This window comes from Lonchura striata, chromosome Z (assembly GCF_050655825.1).
Source record: "Lonchura striata isolate lonStrDom1 chromosome Z, ASM5065582v1, whole genome shotgun sequence".
NCBI classification, from domain to species: Eukaryota; Metazoa; Chordata; class Aves; order Passeriformes; family Estrildidae; genus Lonchura; species Lonchura striata.
In genome coordinates this window covers 59,668,254-59,684,654 of record NC_140740.1, presented here as the reverse complement: position 1 = coordinate 59,684,654, position 16,401 = coordinate 59,668,254, and the positions used below count along the sequence as shown (strand labels likewise).

The 16,401-nt window shown below is 39.0% G+C and overlaps 1 protein-coding gene across 12 annotated transcripts in view; it reads right to left on the bottom strand.

Moving 5' to 3' along the window:
- Window positions 1–11,822, bottom strand: part of ERBIN (erbb2 interacting protein) — a 116,366-nt gene extending 104,544 nt beyond the window's left edge. For 6 of the 12 annotated variants that reach the window (XM_021534399.3, XM_021534396.3, XM_021534400.3 and 3 more), the window contains exon 1: window positions 11,140–11,386. The gene's annotated coding sequence lies outside the window, so the exon portion shown is untranslated. Of the gene's footprint in view, window positions 1–10,723; window positions 10,978–11,139; window positions 11,387–11,569 lie in introns of those variants that run through there. The other 6 variants (XM_021534395.3, XM_085567732.1, XM_085567730.1 and 3 more) reach the window with 6 other exon arrangements.
- Window positions 11,823–16,401: the final 4,579 nt, after the last annotated feature.

Below are 16,401 nucleotides of genomic sequence, written 5' to 3'. Positions count from 1 at the left end.
AGCTGGGAGACAAGCAGAAACACTAGAATTAACTGTGCTTGAACAGCTGAGGCCTCTCTCTGTCTACCACTACTCCTTCATGAAACACAATATTTGATGACTAGAATGAAGATGAACACCAAACTTCAAAGAACAAATGCTGAGGAGGAGGAAAGCTCATGTGTACCTGAACATACATCTATAGATTGTCCCAAAGAAAGCTGAGACCAATCAAATTAACACACATCGCAATCAGGGGAGGCAGCTGGACTGCCAGAATAAATACAAAGGCAAACAACAACCCAGCTGGCTTGGACCAAGCTACAAACAGCAACTCCAGCATTTGTCTCATCTCTCAGCAGATGAGCAAATCTTTAAATGGTGGTACCACTATCACTGGACAGCTAAGAATCTCAGGGACTGGAATTCAAACCAGAAAACAAACACAGCAGCACAGCCTTTTCAACTCAAGAGACATGACCGTATCATGCTTCCAACCCTGCTTTACAACAGATCTTTTACAATCACTCCAAGAAACTACAGCAGTTATGGCATCTGCTACAGACGCTGCTTCACATGAAGCTACTTTATTATTAAATGCTTGTTTTAAATAAATCTGTGCCTTCCACAGCTAGGGAAGTAAAATATTTGTCCTCTCTTCTCTTTCAAGGACCTCTCATTTCTTACACAAGACTGAACAGCAATTAGGATATTATGTAAGTTATTTTACTGAAGTTAAAAATTAACTCCATTTCTAATCATAGGGATTGAACAAAAAGAAAAAAAAAAAAAAACAAGAGAAAAATTACATTCAGAAAGAATAAAAATTGCTTAAAAAATATACATACTTCATTCCTCTGTCTTAAAAAGGCTTTTAAATTATTTCAGATCAGTAAAAATTATGCAATACACTAGTTAGAAACTAATCAGATGAAATTACAGCTTTTAGATATACATGTATTTTTCCGTCTATGCACTTTTTAATACCTTTGCCTTGTAACTAGGAGAAATTAAAGTGAATTCCCACCTACTTTGCCCACATGGAATAACAAGCAACAAAATGCTTGGCCTAGGGCTTGTGCCTTTATAATAACAAAACCCTGAAATATTTGGAGCTATTAGTTGTAACTGTTCTTACTCCTTGTCTTGAGAACTTGCTGGAATTAAGATGCTGAGCAGAAGCAAAAGCTTTCATTGGTTATTTTTATCAACCTTGGCTTTCTACCTGCATTATCAAGTAATTACATATTTCTCTCAGTGCTGTAAAGAACATATACACCACTAGCCTTAAAAAACAAACAAACCCAACAAACAAAACCAAAACCTCCACTGAACAAAAAAAACCACAAATCACCCACCAAAAACCTGCATACTGTGCGTAGGCCTAGATGTCCAAGGAGGAAAATATAATTATAGTTTTCCTCTTCCTTCATTCTTATTGATAGACTCCTGGTTTCAACTTCCAGCTATGGCATACGTAAAACAAAGAAAAAATAGAGGATGGGGAAAATAAAAAGTAGTGAAAATGCTAACAGTGTAAGTCAGCAATTGGTAGTTAATACCATCTTCAATATGAAAAGCTCTCTTTAAGCCCTTAACTCAGGAAATAAAATATGTTTCAAAAACATAATTAGCACATTCTGTTTCACATGGCTATGGTATTTTTATTCGTTTGACATATGCTGCTTCCTGAAAGGATTTAATGTATTTTGGCATTCCAGAACAAAACTGCTCTGTGTTTGGCACTTCATGTACAATGCAGCCAGGAAGCCACTCCTTAAGACTGTGCAGCCATCTGCAGCAGACACCAAAGGTTTTTGACAAGCAAGCTGCACTGCTGTAAATATGCAGTATTTCAATATAAATGTTCTCATATATTAATCAGACTCTGCACATAATTGCCCGCAGATAAATTCAGGTGATCTGCAGCATAAAACATGTCAGCACAGAAACAAAAAAGTAAAACAAATCTTAAAAGATACTATTTCTTATCAGAAGGTTACTGATTATTTAAATGTTTACTAAATTGTATGGCCTACACAAAAAAAAATCGAGTCCCTGATGCCCTCTCTTACATGTCCTCTTCCTGAAAAATGCAATTCCCAGAATTCCTACCTAAAAGCTAGGAAGAATCAAACAACAGATCAGAATAACACAGCAGGCGCAGAACAATTGGGATATAAAGTAAGCAGATGTTGGGTACACAGGAGGGGAAAGGAAGAACCACACTCAAAACCCGCTAGCTATTAACTGCTCAGAGAAACAAATCCAGACAGGTTACATAATTCATTCTATGGTAACAGGAAACTAAATGGAAACACATTCAGAGATCAAAGTTCAAAGGAAGTATGTGGGGGTATATATATATTCATTTCCCATTCTGAATTTGGCAGGTTTCAAAAAAATGTTATCATACCAAAAGCTACAAATAAACATGCAACCTAACATTTAAACAACTATATAGTGCACTAGTGCAAGTTACTACTTGAAGAGAAATAGTATACAGAACTGGACTTCCATTTTACTTTATAATTCCTTGTCCTTTAAAGAACACTTCTGTCTGTCTTCCAAGTATTATCCACTTCAACAAGCCAGTTTGGTTTTTGTTCTTACATGTTTAGTATAAAATGCTGTACTGAAAGTAGAAGCCTTTATTCATAATGCAGCTTTAAAAACAGTTTTACTTTAATATGCCTTTTTCACTACAATAAGGAGTGGCTAGAATAAGAAGTAGCCACTATTTTTAAAAAAAGGAAAGGTTCAAAAACTGAAACAGAGATAAGTTGCATTTTCCAGATTCTAAGCATCTTGTCCCTCTAGTTTATACAATAATTATGCTACGTATTGTCTCAACATTATTCTCAATAGCTTTAAGAATTACTGTTCTGGACATATAAAAGGAACCCCTGAAGCTACTTATCTCTGTCTATTGTTTTTCTTTACATTAATTTTACAGCTGATACACAGATCCCAATACATGCCAATTTGTTATTTGTAACAGTGATGCAGAAGAATTACTCCTTTCTGCATTGGCTGGGGTTCTTTCTAACTACAACACTCTTCACATCTTCCATGTGGGTAAGCACTGTTATTCTTACCCTCTATTTACTCAGCTTTTCTCTCACAATGCATGTTTGATTTTTGCCAATTTAAAATCTCTTTTCACTCCTAACACAGTGATGAAACATTTGAGCTAGTATTTTTGTATTGATTTTTTTTTTCCTTTACTTAGGGTTGTATTCCTCTAAGTGAATAGATGATGACTAAAGAGAGCTGTTATGTTATTTTTATTTTACTCTATCAGACATTTTGCAGATCACATAAACAACTGATACAAAAAAAAATAACAGAAGGCTAGTCTTGAATAGCCTCTAAAATATTTCTGCCTCTTTAGATAGGGAAGAACAAAAGTGCACTGCTTACAATAAAACTTTACGAATAACTTAGAATTTAGACAATTATATTTAAGTACACTTTCTCTTAAAAGTGTTGTTTTCAGTAGGGATAGTAATTCACTATCAGAAGCCAAACACAAGCTTTTCTCACAGGAGATTTAAGACGCACTAAGAGAATCTTCTTTCTCATCAAAATGCTAATTATAGCTTCAAAACTGAATTCAAAGTTGATTTAATAATACTCAACTTAAAGTGTTACTTAACATCTGATACCCTGTGCTTTCCAGCATGAGAAAAAAATAGAGGTGCAATACTACCTTGACACTACCAAAGTAAAAACTAGGACACTGCCATGCTGATTTGTTATTAACATGTCACCTTTTTTTCTCAGGATAGAAAAAAGTGACTGAAGAGCACAATGCAGGAATTCCAGAGAATTTCATAGCTGTGACTTCCATTAATATGAACCACCCAACATGTACTTCAGATTTCTCAAAGATTAAAATCATGTTAATACAAAACTGGAGGAAATGAGTAACATTCTCACTTTGAGGGTAAGTTATTCCCTCATGCAGACATTTCATGCTCTTCCAGAAATTTAAAATCTGGAAATTTAACCTCTCTGGAAGGATGTGTGAGCTACAAATCTAAACTGAGCAAACATATATTTAAATCCAGTGGAAATAAGCAGGGACTCGCTCCACAGTCAGGAGAGATTTTTTTAAAAAGTTAAGGAACAATTTGTTGGTTCTTCATTGATTAGTTTATGTAATGGGAAAAGCGAAGTAAGAAACAGAAGAGAAAAATATTGATTAAGAACATGTTTCTCTCCCACGCTGTAACACTTTCTTCTAACCTGCTCCATTGACAAGGCCATAATCTTTCCCTTGACAGATCATCACCTGCTGCTGCAAAACCAATTCAGTAACTGATATCACAAAAGACTACAGGATATTTGAAATGCTAACAATACATCTCCAAGATTCCACAGCTTCCCACAGAAAAATCCCACAGAAATGTTTGCCTGCTTCACTGTCTTTTTCTCATAAGAACAGCATTGCAAAACCACAGAATAATGCCAGGATCCTCAGCATTTTTTCTGCCTTCCTTCAGTAAAGCAAAACAAAATAAATGTTCCATGAAAAACTGATGATAATAAAAATGAAAGAGTAAATTAACCTCAAGTCTATTAAAATAAATTTTAAGTACACCTTGCTTTTCTAGTACTTGTATTACTTACATTTTCATTTAGTTAGATGAACACCTGGTACCAGACCAAAAGTCTTAACATCTAAATCAATAGTAACATACTGGAAGAACAGGATTGTCTAATAGCCATAGAAAGCTCACATCCCCAAAAAATGTTCAGGAAAACAAAGCTCTCCTAGAAAACACAAGTAAGATGCACTACAGATAAACAATATTATAGTAAAATAGTAAAGCTCTGAAGGATTTTTTCCCCCTATATCAATGCTTCCAATCTTATCCATCCAGAATCAGAGACAGATGGATTGACAAATTCTGAGTTCCAACTGATTCTCTCTCCTTTTAACACTCTGAAAAGATGGTTAAACATTTATTTCCATCCTTTTTCATCTCTTCTTACTTAAGAGTCCTTATTTTTTGTTACTTTGTTTTAAACAGTTTCCCAACACCCATATGTGAACCAGTAACAATGACCTGGCAAAAATTACAAGAAAAAATGTAGGTTTGTTCCGAACACTGTTTTCTAGCACTGCACAGTCAATTCCCTTTGTCTGTAACTCCTCAAAGATATTTAAAGAACTCATTAATTACTTGGAATAAATTACCCTGTATAAGTTTACTACAGCATAGCAGGCATGGTATACAGACTGAATAGGTATGAATCAGGAAGAAGTGAGCTTCTGCATTTTCTCCCTCAGTAATGAAATTTTATTGCCAATCCCCCAAAAACATAGAGCAGTTCAGAAATTAAATAACCAACAGAGCTCCAGGGTTAACAACACATATGATTTTGTGACCAGAAGAAACCCAAAATGAGTATGTTCTCCCCAAAGGAGCTAACTATCAACCTCACATTCCAGGCCACCACAGACTAACATGCCATAGCAAGCTAACATACCAGCAACAGGAGACCAGTGAACCTTATCTGATGTCTGCACGTTCACTGATCCTCCTTCAAGTAGACCCATCTCAAAGGCCAAAGTGGAACCCAAGTAAATTAAATCTCTAAATATCATACTCAGTAGCATATGCACAGAAAGCAAGCATTTACAAAGCATTTAAGTCACGAATTATTTAGATTGCTATGCTGACACACTTTTCAGTCTAATTTTACTGAAAATACAGGCCTCAGTCTCGTAAATACTACTGCAGCCACGCTTTTTTTTTTTGTTGTTTTGTTGCACTATGAGCATGCATAAGCGCATACAGATTTTTAAGCAACATCTTTCCACAGACAAAAAAAGCCCTGTCATTCCCAATAAATATTCTCTGACACCCAGTTTCAAATATAAAAATCCATGTTCTTTTCAGGGTTACCTGCAAGACAAAAGACCAGCACTAACTTGATCAAATTGACAAATCTGATCATTTGATTGATCTTCTGAATTACTACTTCTCCCCTCTGATAGAGTAATGCCAGGAAGACAACAGCCACACGGGCAATAAGCAGCAGCTCTCAAACCTTAGCAGTCTATAAGAAGTCTTCTAGATAAGCCTGGAAACACTTTCCACCATTCAAACACTTACAATGATATCTACAGCCATTCTACATGACCAAACTGTGAATAACATTCGATCATCTGGCACTGCATTTTAGATGTTTCTGTAGATGCACTGATACAGCTTGAGGCACCTATGGCCTCTCTTCTGCTTCTTAAAACTTAGAAGTTTTTGAAGATAAGTACTGAAAAACTCCAAGGACAAGGAGGGCAAAGAATGCTGAAGAAATAATTTCTGCAAATGTACTAATCAAATACTCCACATCATGGGGCAGAGGACAAAGGAATAATATGAAACTTCTCTTCCATAACTGTCTGCAAATACGGAACCCCTCACACAGTTGCTACAGGAACTACTCATGCCAACTTAGAGGTGAAAACTGATGAGAAGACTCCAAAGGCAGCAGTAAAAGCACATTACTTCAAAAAAACAAGACCGCTTTTCTGCATCTATCTCTAATGCAATACCAGAACTTCAAATATTTTAAATTTATTTATTTATTGGGGTTTCCCAGCAAGGAGAATAGAGCTCTGGCCACTTTGCAGGAAAAAAACACCCATTCCAAATTAACACCTATATTATAAATATTTCACTTCAAGTATTTCTATCTTTTACTAATACTTCAAACCATCTCTGAGCTTTTTTCATTCCTAAAGCTGGCCACAGACAACTGACACAAGAAGTAGCCCTTGAGAACTACAAGCTCACAGCAAGACAATTATACCCCAACCTATTAAACCATCTTATCTAGTAGAATTGAATCTTATAAGGCTCAGTTACCTTCAGACATTATTACAACTACCAGGATCTCCACAGCAAGCCAAGATTGCTCAGACTTCCCTCAGACTCTGCTTAATCATCACTGTTCCCGTGCATAGTGATCACTTCATGTCAAGTACCTACAAATTCCTTCCAAGAACAGAAAAAAACTAATCTACTTTTTAACTTCAATTTTTAACTTTAACTTTTTACCCTAGGCAGGACAGCTGCAATGCTGATGTTCTCCAATGTAAGTACACTTCAGTTTGGTTTCATTTAGACCAAAGGAAGATGTTTGTTCAGTTTTACTTCTCAATTATGTGAAGTTACAATGTATTTTTGAAGGCAGAATTGCAGCCTACTGTTGAAATATCACGCTTCTGTATCCCCTTTATACAAAGTACAAAGAATACTTTCAAACACCTGTACTGAAATTCAAGCATCAGAGAAACAAGTATCTTTAAAAAAATTTTACTTTGATGATGTTCCTTTTGATCCACTGAAATTCAGCACTAAGTCCCATCTGGTCACCAAAAAAACTCCTTAGCCCCAAGGCAGCATTAAGAAGCATGCATTCTTTATGTGGCTGGATGCACAAGAGGGTATCTCCTCCAAAATACCATGAATGCTGAGTACAGAAAAATCTCCTGTTTATACACTATATTTTACATAAATATTCATTGCTTTTTCTGGAAAAAAACATACATATGATAGCCATTTCTCCAAAATCATTAACATGTTTTCCCTCCCCTTTCCACATGCGTTCTTCTGTCCTAGGGGTTTCTTTGGTGGTCCTTGGTGGTCAGCAACCCCAAAGTCCTAGCTGACTGCTTGGAAACTGGTAAAAGTTGGTACAACTGGGCTGGTTTCTTTCCAGTTCGTCCTAAAGAATATGTATTGAGCAGTTCCATAGGCCAGTGGTTTTTAAAGAATAAGTACTGAATTAGCCCATCAAGCACAAATGATTTTTCATCTGGCAACAATGAATGCAAGCCAGCAGAAAAAGCCTAATTATCCTGACATTACTATAAAAGAAAAATACTATTGATTCCAGCATAACAATTCTTTCCATTTTAATTAGATGAGACATACACAAATCTCTCCTAAATCAGCATCCATATTTTGAAATCTTACATTTTTAAGATTTAATTCAATATCCAAACACTGTATTCTTAGTTCAATGTGAAAGCTGTCTTTCAGTGAAGTAACCTTTTTACAATTAAAAATATCCTAAAAAAAGTCCCATTACCAATGGCTAAATACAGACTATTTATTACTCAAACTACCTTCAATTGTTTTCATTCTGATATGAAAAGTGTCCTTTGAGACATTGTTGCACTTACGCAAAAGCCAACAAGGTAAAACAGCAATGTTTATAAATCTTTGTTTTCCAGATGATCTCATTTAACTATCTATTTCAAATGCCACCATGAATATTTGCATGCTCACATAGAAATACTGTCTACTATTTCCATGTCCACATGAGTAACTCTTCCGACAACTCCACTAGTAACTCATTTGGAAAAGGTTAGATTTCTAATTCCTCTACATGGATTAAATGTCAGGCACTTCTTCAGCAGATCAGGTTATTCTATAGGGAGAATCTGCTGAAGATATGACATATCAACTATTTGATCTTTACATAACATTTTCCCAAAAAGATTTTCCTTTTTGCTTAGGAGCAGGAAGGACAAAACCAAAACAAGAACACAAAGCAGACAGACAGTGATTCATTACAGCCCTACCGGAAAGCCCAGTTGACAAATTTGCTCCCGTCCCCTTCTATTTCTAGGACTTACTGTTACCATGTGAGGTATAATGTATTGTTACACATGTGCAAGGCTTTCCTTAGCTTTGATCTTCCAAGCATGGCTCTTAATGACTACGAGTAAAGACTCTCAACAAATTCCGCCAAGAACAAATCATAACACAGTTTTCTGAGACCACCGACTTAATATATTAAGAAACTGTCCTTTAGTATTTTCTCCACAGAGCCCCCTTATCCATTCTATATGAACATGATGTGCAAATTGATACCCTACAGAGCTTTATGCTTACACTAAGTATTATCAACTGTGCAGCTTATGCATAAGACAAATCTATTCATATTTTACTAATATAATTATCATCTTAATGATAATCGCATTCCATAGTATGCCATATACTGCAAATTCTATCTCTTTGATTGCAAGCATTCCTTCCTAAAATTACTGATGTTTACTCAAGCTTAATTTAATTCATGAATAAGAACCGGTCAGGTCAAAAGAACATTTCCCCAAGCCATCAACGCATAGCTATAAAAGTGCTGTTTCAAGCACATGAGCTACTATGTGTAAGGTTAAATAATTTTGTTCATAATAAGAATATCAATGTCAGACTGATTTTTAGTTGCGATCATTGACCTCAAGAAAGAACACATCCCTTCATGTTACTCCCAAATTATGTTAATGCCATAATGGCATTCAATGATATAAGCGTGAGCTGTAAGCAGAACTGAATCACACTTTCGTCATTAAAAAGGGCCTTATCCATAGCTACCATGGTGACAAAACACTAGCGTAAGAAGTTGTGCCTCCACTACAAGGAACCATTCTTCTACACAGCATTGAAAAATATCAAGTGCATCATGAGAGACACAAAAGGCCTGAAAAGAAACAAAATTGCCTTGATTATGAACATACTGGTTTACAACTAAATTTGTCATGCACTGCTACAACTCCTCACCCTCCCCTCAAGAATCTCAAGTCATTATTGGGACTGAAACACTGCTCTAGAAAGGGATGGTTCTTTGTAAAAGGATTACTCTATTCAGACTTTCTGCCAAGCATCAGCCACATAAGGAAAGCAAAGTTCACTGCCACTTATTTTGTCCAGATCTTTCTGATGCCTAAGAATAACCCTTACTGCTGCCTGGAAAGGTAAGTCTATAAATTGCAAGTCAAATAATTTATTAGTTATCAACCACTGAACCCACTTTAGACATTTATATGTTAACATTTTTTCTTACACTATACCAACCAGAAGGAGTTGGATTATTTTTTCTTAAAGCACTAAATTACTCACAATGTTAAAGAACGATACTCCTACCTATGTAGGAGTGTTAAAAATTTTGCACAGAAATTACTTTGTCCAAGACTCCCAAATACCAGTACATGTCACACATTGGCAAGACTGAAGCATACACATCCTATCTGACCAACATGTTGCTTCTGAGTTTGACAAACAGAAACAAACGTTCCAGAGCTACGGTTTCTACCTTGTTCTAAACATTCACAATATGAGAAACTCCTTGCCTCCACGAAAGAACTAACCTATAATTGTCGCTTTGATGCATGAAAAATAAACGTGCATCTAGTTAGTTGGTATAACAAGCACTAGAGGTACAAAATCTTACACTAAAACTTCGCATTTAATTTCCTCTTCAACAGCTTCAAAAATTAGTTCTTTCAAAAATTAGAAAGGTGAAAGTGGTCACCAAAATCAACAAGGCTACATTAACAGCTCCAATTGCATGCATTTTAAAGAAGTCAGACAACTAGCTATCTGCTTTGGTTTTGTTCTGTATTTTGTTTTAAATGAAGGTCCTTAAGATGAACTTTGCCAGGATCAAAATGCAGGATAGACCTCCACTGCACAAACTGAAAAATAAGCAGTCCAACTCGTCGATTTGAGAACAGAAAGGGTAAAGGGGAAGAAGACGGGTGACTGCAGCAATCGAAGGTGGAAAAACTGCGACATTTACGGATGACCAGGAGGGCGTATTTTTATAAAGAAACTCAACAGCAACCCTGAAGAAGTCCGGCCAGCCACTAACCGATATTCTAGAAAACAACTCAGACATAAGCACGAAGCATCAAGAGCTTTCGATTAAAAAGAAATATTACCTCCTTCATGACTTTCTCATTTCCCGATAACTTAATTGTACTCGCAGGGTTACCAAACGTTTTGCAAGGGAGGGAGCTGAAGAAGCAGTTACGCAGTCGAGCAGTTTCAGCTCAGTGCCTTCTCGGACCGAACAAAGAAACTTCTGTGTCCGATGAGATTAAAAACTTTCGGTCTCACACTCTTTCCCGGCCTCCATGAAACCAGCGCCTCGGTTCACACGTTCAGGCGAGACGGTGAGAAACACAATGAGCAGCTAACAGGGCAGGCCAAGGCGGAAAACAGAGACAAAATATAAAGGCCAAAAACAGGATATAAAACGAAGCCTGAACTCCTTGCTTTTTTCTCCACCCCCTTCCCAGAGGAAGGATTTTTCTGTTGTTTTTGTTGCTGCTGATCCCAAGCCTTCCCTATTTACCTTAGGTGTCGGGGCGCCGAAACCAGATCCAGGAGGCAGGAGTTTCTTCCGACCCCAAGTTAAATCCAATCGAGTTTCCTTCTTCACGGAGAAAGAGGGCAGAGAACGGGGAGAGGAGGAGAAGGAATATTAGCAGCTTTCGCCGAGGACGAGGGAGTTCGTGCGCACGGGGAGAGGGCTCCAGAGCAGCCGGGCTCCTCCCGCCCCGCCGGTCTCCCCGCGGCCGGCCCCACGTCGCGCCGGCCCCGCCCGGCGGCGACACCGCAGCGCCCCCACCGCCCGGCGCGGCCCGGCGCGGCCCGGCGCGGCCGCCGCCCCTCGCCGCCATGGGCGCCGCCGCTCGCCGCCGGCTGCGCGCCCGGGATCGCGCTGCCCGAGCGCGGCCGCCACCGCCGAGGGCTGAAGGGAAGCGGGATGGCGCCTGCCTCACCTGCCCGCCGCCGCCCGCGCTCCCCGCCTTCTCTCGCACACTTCCCCCTTCTCCCGCGGCTTCAGCCTCCCGCCCCCCTCCCCGGCCTCGGCAGCGGGGGGCCGGGGGAGGCGGCGGAGCTGTGGGAAGAGGGAATGAACGTCCCGGGCAGACACGCGGCGGGGGGAAGGGGAGGTGGCCGCGGGCGAAGCCGCCGCGCCGCTGCTGCTGCCGGCGCCGCGCAGCGCTGGCCAGACGGGGGAGGCACTGCCGCGGCACGGGGGGCGGGGCGGGCGCGGAGCCGGGCCGAGACCTGGCGGGGGCGGGAGCGGGAGCGGGACCGGGCGGGAGCGGGAGCGGCGGGCGCGCCCGCGCTGCTGTGGCGGGCGGGAGGAGGGACGGGCGGACCGCGCCGGGCTGGGGAAGGCCGTGAGGGACGGGCGCTGCGGCCAATGGGGCCCGCGGGGCGGGCTGCGCAGGAACGCGGCGGGGCGGGGGCGGGCGGCAGCGGCGCCGGGCGGGGGCTGCGTTTCGCCGCCGCGGAATGGCTCCACCCGCTGCTGCCCGGTGTGGGGCCTGTCCCAGTGTGGTTTTGCGGCAGAGCGTCAGTCGCACTGACAAATTCACACCTGAGTGACGGAAGTTTCCTCGTTAGCAGCTCAGCTCCGTAATTTAATGGTTGCACACCCTCTGCAGAAAGCGCTGAGGCGCCGGCTCACGCCATCAGGCGCTGGCCATTGCCCCTTCGTGGCCACCCGACCCCTGCCCCCGCACCTTGTGCTGCCTGACTCGCAGCTACCGAGATCTGAGAGAACGAACACACCCAAGGGAAACACTGACGGCCTCCACCCACGCTTTGGTGTTTGGGTATGGTACGTTAAACTTGGATACAAACAACAACAATTAAAATAATGCCGCCCATATTGTCACAATGTTTCACGTAAACCCTGGAACACTGCTGTACTTTTTCTTCCAAATATTTCAACACTGTCAGTACGTTACAACGGTACTGAAAATGCGTGTTGACTGACAAGAGTCATGTTTGAAAAGCAGGCAGTACACAGATCACACGGCTTTGGTATTGGTTGGGTTTGGATTGCAGTAGTACAGGTGTGATCTGAACAGAAGCAGTGAGTTTCTTTTTAATTTCCTGGATTGTTCGAAATGGGTATTTGATAACCTATTGTGTATGCAATATGCCATTTTAAGTGTCCTGGAGCCTGGAGTTCTGTTCAGCCATAACAGAGCACATGAAGCTGACAGCAGGGTGGAATTGTGCATGCTGCTCACCTTATGCTCCTTAATTGTGCTCAGCAGAGACCAAATCTGAGGAGAGGGGTAGTTTTGTTTTCACACTAATTTAATCCCTGGCTACTCTACTGGGACTGCCACCAACTAAGATGGAGTAGTGTTTTATGATGATAATCGGTTTACTGAGAAATTGGCAAAATGCTAAGAAGTGTTATATGAGCCATTGAACAGCAAGGGAAATGCTTTGTCATGTTACTATTGACCTGTCCCTGATTTTAACATAGGACTAGATGAGAAAAGTCCTTTACACCCCTACCAGTCCTTGACAGTAACTCAAATTGATACTTCCTGTTCAGGATCGTTCTTTGCTTCATCTATTTTCTTACAGGGTTTTGAATGAAGGGTTTAACCTTTAGCAACAAAACATAAAGATGATCACATTTTTATGAAAGTCCACTGTGTTTAAGACATTGTGTTCAACAATAGTTATTAATTTTAAACTTCTTGCCTATATATGGGAATTGTACGTTCAAGTATCCAGCTTGTATCCAGATCCAAAAAATAAGCATGCATTCCTACTATGATAATAATACTCACTTACCGTTTCTTTACTTTTCTCCACCTTCACAGAGCATACAGCCCTACTTTGGGGACTACATCTCTGCCTAAATTTAAATAATTAAACTAAATCAAATGTAGTCATCAGAGTTTATAAAAAAGAGAATTGTATGTGTATATATAGATATTTTCCAAAACATTAAATCGCTTCTATTTCTTCTTGTTCAGAAAAGCCATTTTCTTCAAATGAGTCAGCTTTGGACTAAGTCCAAGCAAGAGAACTTTACCCCCACTGACAACAGATTTAGAATTTCTCACTACAGTGCCCTGCAGTGGTACCCTACATTGTGTCTATAATAAAACTATTAATTTTTTAAATCTCTTGCAAATGATTGATCATTCCTGTCATGCACCACATAACATATCCTTACCATAATGTGACTAGCTCTCTGCAACTGATGCCCTCCATCATGAACTCTTCAAGGTACTTTCTTATGTGAATTATCACAACTTTTTAATGTGAAAATATTTTTTGGAAGTGTTTATTGCAAATTGCCCAGTGCATTTATTAATTCAGTAGAATAATAGATAGGTATGAGAATAGTAGCTGTTGCTCAGATGGTGAATCTCCCATAGGTGTTAACATTAGTTGCAATGTAAGATGCTGTTTCACTTACAGTTTTAGCCATCAAAATAAAAGCCTTTCCAAAGTCTGCTGAAACTACAGCTAGCTGGAGCACAGCTACTGAAGATATTTTGCATAGACAAGATATAACTATATGTACAAATTAAGAAAATACCAGGAGTTATCCTAGGGATCTAAATGTGCTATAAATATCAAAACAGAGTCCCCAGCAATATTAATTCCCACAGTTGGTATCCCAGTTACCAAATAATTACAGAGTAGGTGCACAAAGTTACAAAATGAGTCTTTCAAGTGAGACTCTGCATCTGATCCCACTGAACATTTAAACAACTCCTGTATACACACTTTCATGCTGGACATGAAGCCCAAACTCCTCTCATTTTAATTTCTATTTTTATATTTGAAAGGAGCACTAGTAAATACTGCAACAACTTGCAGCTAAATCAAAAGAACATTTGGTGAAACAGTCACCTGTATGTTTCTCTCTCAGGAGTTAAGTGGTCTGAACAATTACTACATAGTTTCTTCTGAGTGACAGGGTTTAATTGCTGCTTTCCCCTATTCTTACTACTGTTGTTCATTATGATTGCATGTTTCCACTTTTCTAGGAAATAGATTGAAAGGCCTCTGGGGTAAGCACTTCTGCTTATTAAATGCTCAGGTAATGACTTGAATGGTGGATTTCAAATCGATTTGAAGTGGAACTTCTGGGCATGACTGCAATACAAATATTAAATAATAATTAGTGGAAGTAATAACCACATTAAAGACACGAAGAGGCAATAAGTAATTCTTTTTCTTTAACAAGTATATATTGAAGTTTATTTTAAATATTCCATAATTTAAATTTGCCAAAATATCTTACTGTAGCATTTTCTGAATTTACGTGGTTCACAGCTGGATGACACCACATTTATGCTGGTGAAATTAACACAAAACTGGTATAATTCAGTGGCAATTAAGTCTTAGAAGTGTATTGCTATAACTTCTACATACATAATGCATTTTTACTATATTTAAAGAGAAGCTAAGTAAACAACTTCTGTTCAGTCTAACTTCACTACAATCCCAAATGTGCACTGGCTAAATACACCATACAAATAAGTTTTTTTCTGTATTTGGTTGCTTTGTTTCTCAAACAGTATAATCAAAGTGATGAATTATTATGCAAGTACCAATAGAAAACCTTGGTAACACCACAACCTATGTTTTTTATGCTGTGTTCTAGAAATTATTAGGAACATTTTAGAATTATTTTTAAGCATTATACTGTTACTTTTTGCTTGTTTTTATCTTCCTTGGTTAGCATGGGAGAGCTGGTGATTTCTGAGGAACATTTGGGACATAGAGGAGCATTTCATGTGAAGGAGCAAGGACAAAAAGGTGGTGTTAAGGTACTTCTACGCTTTCCTGATTTGGACTGCTTTGCTCCTGCCCAGTCTGTTAACACTGATTTTAAGCTATGCTGTAGCCTCTTAGCCTAAGGGTCTGTTTTGACAGCTGATGCCACCACATAAATCTTGTGCTGGTGAAAACAAAGAGAAAGGAATGAAAATGAAGCCATACTATGTGAGAACACTGGCATCTGTAGATCATAGCCAAAAATTCTTTGCTGACTAGTTTAAGACAAAGAGTTACAGATGAAGTTGGCAGAAAGAGCCAACTGCAAAGTTGCCTAAAATAAATCATGTTCTCAGTATGTTGCCTATGCACTGATGGTAGTTTTGGACTACCTTTGCTATGTTCTTGAATCCTAGAAGGGTAGCAATAAATGCTGTTGAGGTTGTTTGTCCAAATAGAAATCCTAAAATAATGCTTTACCAACTTCTAGTCATATCTGGAAATAACTCTTCTATGGAAAATCAGTTATGCTAACTCTATAGGACTCATCATCACACAAGCATTAAATAAAACCAGACTTCTCTAATTGTGGGATGAATTACATTTATTTTATATTTTATGGCTTAATTTTTCTTAGAAGATGCTAATGCTGACAGTACAAATTTCTTAGTAGTCTTTAGCACAGTCTTGTGTTTATGCACAAATAAATTTTTTACTTTTGTCTTTTTTCTGTGAATAATGTCAGTCATGTAAAAATAAATGCTAACAATGTGTGAATTCTTGGCTTCAGTTCAATAGTATTTCAAATTGAATTTCTTATGGACTACCATATTTGGAATCACAAAGTAAATCTTTTTGAAGCAAGGATATGCAAACAGTTCAGTGAGATGAACTGTTCTGTCTCTAGACCAGCTAAACTGACAGATTGTACTTTAAGAAAAGAATTTTTGATTTCTAGAAAAGCCACCATGGACCATTTTTAGGAGAGTTTAAAAAAATCATTTGGATTATTCTCCATCTGCAAAATATGGTTCATGATAAAAGATTTTTTCATTTT